The sequence below is a fragment of the Cupressus sempervirens genome, chromosome 1, assembly GCF_028749045.1.
Source record: "Cupressus sempervirens isolate cs-2001-9-10 chromosome 1, ASM2874904v1, whole genome shotgun sequence".
NCBI lineage: Eukaryota > Viridiplantae > Streptophyta > Pinopsida > Cupressales > Cupressaceae > Cupressus > Cupressus sempervirens.
The window spans coordinates 697,569,368-697,582,358 of record NC_143118.1 but is presented as its reverse complement, the minus strand read 5'-3'; positions in this window follow the sequence as shown (position 1 = coordinate 697,582,358).

The following is a 12,991-nucleotide window of genomic DNA, read 5'->3' as shown; positions in this document are numbered from 1 at the left end:
AAATTGGAGAGGGAGAATTGAGTGGAAAAGGAAAATCAGACTTGTATATAAGAAGACATAACTTAATAAAGAAAAAGAGTGGAATAGAGGGGATAGTGAGAAAAAGAGCAATGGTCAAGCATAAAAGCATGAAATGCTGAAGAATGTGCTAAGGAGAAGATTACACAGGAACTCTGCTTGAATTGACGACCACAAGGATGATTGCATTGGAAAAATGAGTAAGAAGACTCAAGGAGATGAAGCTTGAGAGGGAAACAAGTAGTCAGAGCTGAAGTGATTGAAGCCAAGCATGAGGATTGAACTGAAAGAGTGATCTAAAATCTGCAAAGTATGTTGTAAGTTATATTAGATCAAAAGACCATTATTGTTACTTTCTAACAATTGTAATAGTAAGATAAATCCTATGGACTTAGGTTGGTTTAAAAACCATTAGAAAAATCCTTTAATAGGGTGACATTCCAAGTGAATGTTCTAAAGACCTTTAACCAGGCCCATTCCTAATAGTTTGGTGAAATCCTCTAACAAGGTCACATTTAACAGTGTGTTGTAAGCCTTTAATAGGGCAGGCTTTTAACAAGGCATCACTTTAGAAGAGTGAGAATCAAGTAGCATGTTACTGGTGGTTTTTCCCAAATTGGGTTTCCACGTAAATCATTGTGTCATGTGTTGATCTTGAATGTTTTATCTTTGCATGTTGATTTACAATAATTTGCTTATATGACTGATTTAAGTTTGAACAGATGAAAAGAGTATGGATTCATTATTAAAATTATTAATAGGGCATCTGGACCTTGAATAACTAAATCACCCACCCTCTCAGTTATTCTAAAGAATTCTAATAATAAGTGGACACCTTTTTCCTGAAATCACCAATTTCTAGATTTCAACAAGAATTTGAAGATAGTTACCCTCAAAATTTTAAGATATGACAAAAACAAAAGTCATAGTCCTCTGAATCTAGTTTTTAAACTACTAATTTGTTTTCAAAATGGTTTGGTTTTAGGTCCTTAAAAAAGGGGGCCACAAAAAGTGGTACTATTTATTCTAGAAAAACATAACATAGTACAAAGTGTGCCCCCCCTAAAATTTTAACTTTCTTTTTGAAAATATTTAATCACTCCAGTCAAAACTTACCTAACACTATGTAGTTTATCCCAAATTTTTTGGGTAATTTTATAATGTGTATTTTTTTTTTATGAATTTTTTAATCAGACACAGCCCAGAAACGTGAAATATTTGTGTGCTCACCTAGAAATGATTGAAAACTAATCTAAAATCAAAACTTCTTTTTTTCAAAGTGTGTAGAATGGAATCTAGTTTCTAAAAAACTAAGTTTTTGCAAAATTCGATGAATGAGCTAAAATCTACAACCCAATTAGTACATGTTGGTTTTTGACAAAAAATGGACATACATTCAAAAGAAATTATAGATGAAACACTTGAAATAGTTCAAATAAAAAATAAATTATATGGTTGTGTAGCTAACACAGAGACCTACAATGTCATGTAACCTGATTTTATCGATGCTCAACCACGAGGAAATTGGAAGGAGAGCACACAAGAAAAATCAATCATTTTTTGTATGTTTGCAGTAAAACACATCTTAGACTAGCTTATAGACTCCAAAGCTTTGGGTTGGATCCCCAAGGCAAAGCCAAATATTAGGCTTGGTAGAATGTAAAGCTTTAAATAGCTCGTCCGCCCTATAGTGCGTGTGCACTATACCATGCACACGCTATTTAAAGCCTTTTAAATTTACTTTTAAATAGCACGTAGGTGCTTTGTAAAAAAAAATTTTTGAAAGTGCGCACGTGCTTTAATGCATACGCACTATAGCATGTGCGCGCTTTGCAAAACTAGAATGAGAAATAAAGATGTCATCTTTTTGGCACCACAACTTGGTGCACTTACCCATTGCCTTGTTTCAGTTTTGATCAAAACTATATTATAAGTTTTGAAACTAAAATGGAATTGTGAGTTTAATAAACCCATTGTTAGAATTTAAAAGTTTTGATTGAAACTATTACATATAGTTTCGATTGAAACTATTACATATAGTTTCGATCGAAGCTAAAACTGTGAACCTATGATTAGGCTTTAAAAGTTTCGATCGAACCTCTACTTAATAGTTTTGATCGAATCTTTTAAAGAGAAAAGCTCACTTTCCTAACTCCACTCTGTCATTTTCATCACTATGGAGTTTTGATCAAAAGCAAGTTCAGAGGCATCCAAAATTTGACCTTTGAAAATGCTATGATTATTTTTAAAACATTTTGAGTTTTTTTTACGGTTTTAGTTACATTTTATATGTTTTTTGCTTCAATATATATATATATATATATCATGTAGATATATTGAATGTATATGTATGCTATATATCTAGATGATATATATATATATATATATATATATATATATATACATATATGAATGCATGTATGTGTATATATACATATATACATGTAACATCATGTTGTATGTACATGAACATATTGTGGATATGTACATATATGTATTTAAATTTGTAATGTACACACATCCAAACAATGCAATATATTAAAATTTATGTTCATATACATGTACGTGTGTGTGTGTGTGTGTGTGTGTGTGTGTGTGTGTTTGTTGTTTTAAACCTTCACCAAGGTACCTTCAATAATTTAATTTAAATGAATTAACCCTTTAGCATTAGTTGGACAATGGTTACTTGTCACATGTATATATATGAACCCTAATTTATAAAGTTCACCTTGACCTCCTCACCCTAATCTTGAAAGTCTAATTAAACCTTGGCTAGATTTAACCTAATCTAATTTAAATAAATATAATTGTGCAATCCTAACCCTAGAAATGTCATTTACCAAAATACTAACCTGCATGTAAATTTAATCCTAATCTTAACTCTAATTCAAACTCATGTTATATATTTTCCCTAGAATGAATATAGGTTGATATAATAAAGATGTAAGTTCCATAAAGTATAAGTTACCCTAGAAACATAAACCTTAGATAAAAACAAATTTTGTATCATTTTAACCCAAAGGTTATCACTAAACTTAAGCATGAATACTAATATTCTAACTTTAAATTTTTATAGTATGATCCTCACTTCTTAACCATAAAAATTTGACTAATTTATGAATTTGCTAACTAAAAACTTTAACATCTAGAGATTTTTACACTAACCCTATACATTTAATCCTAAATATCCTTGAACATTATATATCAACTTTCTAGGTAACATTTTGATCATGATTTTATATCAACATAAAACACTATTCTAAACACACTACGTTAACCCTAGGAACTAGGTAAATATTTACCTCAAGAATGTTGCAACTCTAATCAAATTAATTTAACCTAACTAAGTAATGTTTTAACTTTAAGCTTGTAACCCTAAAATTAACTCTAAGTTTTTAACACTAGCTAGATAGAGTTAGATAACAATTTTGTAGTTCACTAACCCTAACACTGATCTATCATAATAGCTTACTCCTGGCATAGAACACTATTCTAAATGCACATTTGGATTTTAACCCTACAACTCTAAATATTTTCCTAACACTAAATTAATGAAATTTTACCAAGTAACCCTAAAATTAACCTCATAACCGTACATAATATAAGTTGCATAATCATGATAAAACATTAACCTCAAGAATTTCAACCATAGTAAAATTAATTTAACCTAACCAAGTAACATTTTAACTTTAAACACGTGGATATTATTTAATTTACGTTCACACATGTAGTATTTACATGTATATATGTAATATTCAAAATTCTTTTTTACACGTATTATATATATATTAGTTTGTTTAATGTCATTATACTTGATAAATTTCAAGTTTATTAAAAATGTCATAGTTTAATTCTAATTTCAAGTTTACACATTATATAAACATAAGCATCGTACATACCTTGACCTACACATGGAAGATCAACAACCACATATCCCCCCATACGCAGCAACCTCCTATCCCCCTAAGAAGTAGCCTCCCATGCCCCTTGAGTGGAAATAGCCTCCTATCTCCCCCAAGAAGCAACTTGTCCCTACAAGTAGTGTGTTATTCCCACAAATCAGACACCTATCCCACCCGGCATGATCTATGAGTGCACTAACCAAGAGATTCATAGACTTCATGAATCCTTGGCTAGTGTGTGAGGCCTCGCCCCAACCCTTCATAGCATAGCTGATACCTTATTATTTTGATACTTATGACTTGATATGTCAAGACACTATCGGATACACTAAACATATTATGTTATGTTATTTCATGTTGTGTGATGTTTACTTTCAAATATTTGAGTTCATTTTTTAATGCTTTATGAACATGTATGTTCATGAAATAAGTAAATGTAGGATTAGCACTTTGATTAAGAGATTTTAATGGTTAAGAAATGAGTAGGATGAGAGAAACCTTGACTGATTTATAGATGTATGTTTTAATTTATGATATTTCCTGATACGTATATACATATGTCCATGTGATTTTATGGGACTATTGATGTGTGTAATGAGTGTGTAAGCTATTTTAGACAAGAAACCCAACGGAGGAACACAATTGATCCCTATGTGCCATTGTGGAAACCTTGTTGTTCCTAACTTATTTTTATTGTGAGATGTATAAATGTATCTTTCCATGATCAGTAAATGTTATGTTTTGTAACTGTGTTCTTTAGTGTCACTTGACACTTGTGAATTTGCATATACATTCCAGCATGCTAGTTAGGGTTATCTATGCAACCTTTGGGCCTAAGTCAGATTCAGTTAGTGTCTATGTTTGCTAATTTATTTCTTAATCAAGTTTAGTCATCCCTAATCTGGATTAGTGCTTAATCTGCATTTTAGAGTTGTTAAATGATCCTAAATATTTCCTAGCTTTTGTTTGGTTCCAAACCTATTCCTAAGGCTTTAAAATATGAAATATTTATACCCAAGGGGTATGGGTATGGGTTGGGGGTATTTTCCAACCCCTAAGCCCTTTTTATTGACTTTTGAGGTCACTCAAAAAGTCTATTTTTGCCTTTGTGCGAAAATTGACTATGGCTACCCTGAGTTGCATCACCTCAACTCCACTTAGTGGTTAACCTTGGTATGGGTTGAGTTAGAAACTTCTAGATTTGTAGGTGTGTGGGAGAAGTTATTGACTTTTTGGTGGTTGAGTTAGAGTCTTATTTGGAGGACCTTCTTGGAGTAGTTTTGGTTGTTACCCAATCTCTACTTTTAGAGAGGAGTCTTGGAAGATTGAAGGCAAGGAAGGGAAAAGCTCTACTCAAATTTTTCATTTACCATTACCTCTTTGTGAAGGTAGGAGTTCCTCATCTCCCTTATTTAGATTTTTATGTTGGTTTCATGCTTAAATGCTATGGTGTTGTTATTTGGATCCTTTTATGTATGTTGGGTATGTTGGGAAGGATTGAAAACCATGTTCTTGAATGCTTTTCTTTCTTGTCTATGTTTGAATTTTGAAGTTTTCTTGTATGGGTGTTTTGGTATTACTCACCTTAGGATAGGGAAGAAGTGACCAATTTTGGGAAAGGTCCTTTTAGTTGGACTCCAATAGTGTAGAGTCTCTTCTTAGGATGAGAAGAGGGAGAGAGGGTAGGGTGTTATGGGCCCCTACCTGTCAGCACAAACCACGTATGATTTTTGGCATGTAAGAATGGAAGAACGAAAGTTCTTGATTTATAGCCCCAATTGGGCACCTGGTTTGGTGTTGTGTCTGACATCTCCTATTGGAAAAATCCACCTTTTTCCTAGTTTTTATTCATTGTGAATCTCGTTGTGAAAACCTAGTATGAATATGGAAGTTTGATTTTGTCTCTTGGTCATGCTTGTTTGACACCTAATCAGATTTTGTTCTCTCTGTGATTCTTAGAAATGTGTTGCAAAAATTGATATGGAACCCTTGATGAGGGTCATGAAGGAAATTCAAATAAATTATTGAAATTTTGGGATTAAAATCGTATGTAATTGTATTTCCAAACTTCGTTGTAATGGCAATAACGTCGAGTTTTCTTCCTGGTTCTTTCTTGGCTAAGCCTTTGAATCATGTTTGCCAATAAAATTATGATTGAATATTATTGCTTCTCATGAGATTTTTGGTATCTTTTGGTTATATGGATGCACATCAAAAATAAGATGAAATGATGATGGTTTAATTAATCAAAAATTTCAAGTTTTCTTATATATTGAAAACGAAATTTATGTTATGAATGAAGGTTTAGTTTTCTTGAGTATTGGAAACAAAACAATTCCTGCATTGTGGTTTAAATGGATAATTAGATTCCTTGGTTTATTTAGTTGTAATAATAACTAATAGATTTAATTTGAAAAAAAAATATAACCCCTCTTTTGATTAATAAATCAACTTCAAATTTATACTTAGAAAAATAAGGCAAAAAAAAAAGTGTCTCAAGAGAGTAAAAACTCTCTGGTTTTTGTATGGGAACCAATTTATTCTTCCTTTGGTCACAGAGAATCTTTTAAGATTCCTATATATTTTGAATATCATAAGAGAATTAATACCATTCAAAAAATATATATATAATCATTATATAAAATACTTTATGCATTTAATGCTATTTCCCTTTTCCCCTTTTTGGGCGCAGCTCTTTGTATGGGGCTTGAAAAGACTCTTTTTTTCTTTTTTTTAAATAAAAAAGTCAACATTGTAATCATGTTGGGTGACATTACCCTATCACCAACTTAGCCTTGTGCAGTGGTCGAGTTCTTTGGTAAAGTGTTGAGTTTCTTGTTTAGTGTTGAGTACTGTATTAAATGTGTAAACATTTCTTCCCCCCCCCCCCCCCCCCAATTTTTCTTGGGCATCACCCTTATTTATTTGGGTCAGTGCATGCATTTGGGCAAGAAGCCTTGGGAAGCGCTTGGAAGCAATGAGTGCTTGCATAGGGGTCTTTATGGCGAGTTGGGTGTGTTGAGAATAGGGTAGAGTATGGGGTGGTGGTAGTGTTAGAAATGTTTAATGTTTTGTGTTAGGTTAGTTTAGTTTTATGTTATGTAATGTAGTTTAGTTTAGTATAGATTAATTTATGTTAATTTTAGTTTTCTTTTTTTTTAACATGTGTTAATAGTATTGTTGTTTAAAAAGTTAGTTTATGTTATAGTTAGTTTATGATTCATTTAGTTAGTAATTTTAGTTAGCATTTTATTTATGTAAAGTTCTTTTTATTAATTGTAATTTATAACTAGTTTTTTTCAATAACATTTAATTAATTTGAGTATTAATGGTTTAAACTTTATTAAAGTAGTAGTGAACAAGAGTTTTAAGATATCTTATAATTTTCAATTATTATAATGATTAGTATGTTCTAAATAATATATATTAGGGGGAAAAAATTAATTAATTAATTTTTGGTTTTAATGTTGAGCTAATCAATTTAGTATTAGTAAGAGGTGTTCAAATTTTAAGAGGATGTTGGAAATTAGCCTATTTAGTAGAAATTTTATAAATATATATTTAGTTATGTTAGTTAGTTTTGTTTAATTATAATCTAAGTTTAGTTTGCATTGTCAATCAATTAATTTCAATGAATTGTTTCAATCTAATATCATTACAAATCTAGATCGATATTTTTTTTTATTAGGGAGAGCTCAAATTTAACGATCAAATTAAATCCTCATGTTTACAAACTCAAGAGTAATGTAGTGAGTCTAATACTTGAAACTACATATTTAACTCTTCAACCTGAGTGTACCTCCTTATTATTAAATTTTAAAAAAAAATTAAAAATGTGTGCTTTTGCCCTCGCAGTTTGGGCATGATATAGTGGTACATGCTCTATTGTGTATAGTCATACATGTTAGAGCATCTTACAAAGTCTCTCTTATATTAGAGATGAGATTCATGGTGCTACTCCATATTCTACACATACTATATAGATTTTCCTTTATAGTAAGAGATGAGAGGTCTCTTCAGGGCTCTCACTATAGCAAGTATAGGGCTTAGTGTCTAATGACACACTAAAGAGGTAATATTTCCCTTATTATCTTCCACTAAAATATGTGAAGGCTTATTCTCCCCTTAAGTGTACAGATCCTTACATAGCTTTAGTTATATACCCATGTTTCCTTGCTACTCATGGTCATTATCCAAATAATGACCAAATTCCACTCTATTTTGCACGACAACTTTATGCTGAGGTTTTCTTATGCAAGATGGTGAACTAAACTAATTTATAATCAAATTTAGGATAGGGGTGTGTTAGACTAGTTGATAGGAAGTCAAGTCATCCACCATTGACACATAGATTGATTGTCAAAGAGAGGGCACTTGCTATTTCCCTTGTATTAGGTCCATCAACTGATGATGCCTTGCATAGCACATAGTTGCAAGGGGTGATTCAGGGAGATGGAGACATTTCCATAGATATCAGATCTATTTACATTGATGATCTTGGCTAGTATTTGATGTCACATTAGAATTCCAGATCATTGCCTAGTGCTTCATCTCCAGGTGCCTTGTACAGTGTAGCAAGCATTCCTCCACTGACTAGCTTAGAGGGTCTCACTAGAGTGTTTCCATGAGATACTAGCAGTAGTCTTGCTGAGTATCTATTATATTCATATAGATTTATATTAGAGCATCTTGGCATACCCATATCAAATTTTTGCCATTGTGTCCATGGTGGTATTGGGTCACATCCTCAGCCAAATTCCTCTCCTCGATTAGGTAGTTCTCATGGTGGTACTAGTAGACATCATCATCCATCTACTGACTACTCTTTTGCTATAGAGGGACATATACATAATAGTGCAGACCCTTTAGCCAGTGCAAGGCATGGGTAGAGTTTAGATGTGGGCCTTAATGATGTTGACTTCAGCTTGTTGATCATAAGATGGATGGACTTGTTGACACATGATGATTCTACTTCTATGCCATCTCATCTAGTCAGTCCACTTGGATTGTCATTATTAGGATGTGTGCCAACCACTAGTCATGCTAGCATAGATACAATGATGGAGCTAGACGAGGCCCAATAAATTCTAGATAAATTGGTGGACACAATCGATGCTAGGTAGTCTGAGAATTATTAGATGCCATCATCTACACAGGTAAATCTATAATTTTTTTACATTCGTGTTAAAATTTCAATTTCAAGCATTTGTTCAACAAATAATTTATGCACATGTAAATGTTTTAATATGATTTGTTGCAATTTATGTATGTATTATAGGGGGACATTCCTAATTTCACTCCATCTTTGATGCCTGATTGTTTATGTTTTTGAGACTCATTTGATGATGTTAGTAGTCTATAGGTGAATTTTTATTTTTTTGAATTAGAAACATGTGAGTTTTATATTTAATATTTAAATTGCATGCAATTAAAGTGAATTTAGAAGATATTTAATTAAACATGAAATTATGTACATTGATTTCACTTTGTCTTTAATATATAGGGGTTAGCACATGAGCATCTAGGTGATAGTCAATCTTCATACCACACTCTAAGGAGATGTCATAATGATAGTCCTGCACCTGATGATCCATATTTATTTTTATATTATAGATTATTTGATCTAGACTTTCATTCAGAGATATTATTTGATCTCGACTTTCATTTAGATTTTACATGTTTGATGATTGACATAGTTATGCTCTTATATGTTACATTATGTTGGATTATGTTAGACTATGTTCTTTTACATGCTAGATTATGTTGGATAATGTTATATTTGTAATACCCCAAAATTGGCACATTGTCATGCTAAGCCAATTCTTGTCTATTCAACCAAATGTCCTAAGTCCTATTTTACTAGGCAATTCTAATGCTGATAATTGTTACTTGACCTAGGTGTCAAAATGTAGAAAACCCTAATCTGCATTAATCATAATACTTATTTGATTCCTAAGTATTGACTCAAATTAGCTACATAAACCTATTTATTTAATTTAATTATAAGTGTTCTACTTTAATTAAATTAAAATTACCTCTTAAGCTAATATACAAAGGAATTAAATATATTTGATTTAATAAGATATCTCATCTTTTTAGTTATTGAATTTAATTATTCAATTAATTAAATTTTATCCATTTGTGAGGTCATATTCTATTTTATTAAATTAAATATTTCCTCCAAATCTTCTCTTCGTTTCAGAAATGGAAACTCTTGGTGAACTAAAATGAGAAAAGGAATTAAATTAGTTAACTTCTTTTTCAACTCAAAATTAACTCAATTAACTTCTTTTTTGACTCAAAGGCAACTAGTTAACTCCCTTTTCATGAGGAAGTTTCCTTTATGAATAACTCTCCTTTTCAATCTTGATCGTTCATTTCGATTAATCTTGACCATCAATCACCTCTTATATTCTATAATAGAAGCACTCCATTCCTCATTACAGAGAGGAGGATTTTGGAATTTGCATCAAACTTATGCTAGAATTCTTGCTCATCTTACTCACATTATCATAGCTTTATTTCTTGCATTGTAATGTCATTTAGATTTTAAGTATGCATCCATTTAGCACATTATGCTCTTTCATTCCTTAGCTTAATTGCATTTCATCTAGATTAATTGCACTTTCATTTAGCTAAATAAATCCTTCATTCTAGAGGTCTTGTTTCCTACTTCCCATTCTAAGAGAAAAGACATAATCCTTCCTATTAGAAGGCAGACTTTTCAAATAAACAATACAATGTTTATTCTGGGATGATCTCTCGGGTCGAGACCATGTTAAAGTGTGTGTGAGGATTTGAGGCCCACATTTCACATACACAATATTATGTTGGACAATGTTCTAGTTATGTTGGATAATGTTCTAGTTATGTTGGAAATTATGTTAGACTAGAAGGATTATGTTGGATTTATGTTCTTTGACATGTATTATTTCAAGGATAATGTTATGTTATCTTAGAAGTTATGTTAGATTATGTTAGATATGATTATGTTAGGGTTATGGTTAGGTAATTAACTTTACATAATTAATTTCATACAAGTACCCAATTGAACTATAATTAGTTACAAATCAAAATTTAAACTGAACTCAAGTTAAATGAAACAATTAAAGTAATATATAATTAGTTACAAGTCCTAATTTCATCCGCTTAAGACACATGTCCTAATTTCATTGCCTTAGGATAATTGTTTAAATTTCTTCCCCTCAAAGAACATGTCCTAATTAGTTGCATAGACGTACCTAATTGACCTATAGTTAGTTATGAATCACAATTTAAACTAAACAAAAGTCAAATGAAATAGTAAAAGTAATATATAATTAGTTACAAGTCCTAATTTCATCCCCGTAAGACACAAGTCCTAATTTGATCCCCTTAAGATAGTTGTTTGAATTTCTTCCCCTAGAGGCACATGTCCTAATTAGTTGCATACAAGAACCTAATTGAACTAGATAATTACTTACAAATCACAATTTAAGCTAAACACAAGTTAAATGAAGGAGTAAAAATTTAATATATAATTAGTTACAAGTCCTAATTTCATCCCCTTAAGACACAAGTCATAATTTGATCCCCTTAAGATAATTATTCAAATTTCTTCCCCTTGATGCACATGTCCTAATCAGTTGCATACAAGTACCTAATTGAACTAGATAATTAGTTATGAATCACAATTTCATCCCCTTAAGACACAAGTCCTAATTTCAACCAAATTTCAAATCGTTGAACCAAAGTTCTGATTTCAAATTTACTTCAGCCAAATTTCAAATTCCAAATAGCTCAACCAAAATTTAGATTTCATATTGTTCAACCAAATTTTAGATTTCAAATGTTTCAACAAGTTGTTTCTAACTCTTTTCAAGCGGGTCAGCTCATTGTTAGATAACATTTAATATTTTCCCATGATCATCAATATTGATCCTCCACTTACATATTCCAGGTCCTTTTATTGGATGAAGATTTAGACCAATGGCAATAACATGGTTACTATAATAATATAACTTATTGTTAGGTTGATAATCAATGAAATGAATCCCATTCTTAAGTACTTTATTTTTCTTTAAATATGTTCCCTGTACAACAACAGAAACTGCATATAGGTCAATCAAATAAGTCAATAAATAAGTCTTTGTTATCTTCCCTCTTTGTGTGGTGCAACAAAATAAATAAAAGCTAACACCTTCTACATCTTCAGATTCTACCATGACTACAAAAACATTGCCTACACAAAGTATATGTATAGAAATTCCATGTGTCATTTACATGTGTGTGTGTGTGTGTGTGTAAAAAAAATATGAAATACATACCAACTCTGATCGATCCTAAAATATGGTCATAATCAATGGAAATAAATGGAATATCATCATAGTTTTTGTCCTCAAACTCATTTGTATTGATAACATCTAGTTGCACCAAAGTCCATTCACCGACATATCCACTTTCATTATTAATGCAACCATCATAGTTTTCATCAATGCAATCAAGACAAAAAAATGAGTATTCTCTTGTGTACAATGACCACACATTACTATCTATACGTAGAATTGAATGAAATGATTGCATCTTCTTGACCCTCTTGCATGCATGCATTGATCTTCTATCAACACCTAAATGTAAGGTCCATACATACGCATAAAAAATGAGTTTTAAACATGTGTGTGTGTGTGTGTGTATGCAATAATTTAGTTATTACATAATGTATTAAATTTATAAAATTGATTCAATTAGATAATATTTGAAAATTAATTCATACCTAATACCTCCCAAAACACTCTAAATGGTATGACTCACTCTGCTTGCGGTGACATGTTATCTGTATTTGTTGGCACCATAAAATGTGTTTTATACCACCCACCCACATCATGAGCATTATTAATGTGATATCCTCTATAGTCCATTTAATATTTTCTTAAATAATGTTTGATACAAGCTCCTACACCATCATGCTTACCCTTTCCATGTCTACTCTTGAAAAAGCTCCAAATGTGTGGTATATTAAGGGATCGATGATATCTATATAATGCATAAAATGGTCTAATTGATTTTATTTGTGTTGTACATCCATTTGACCA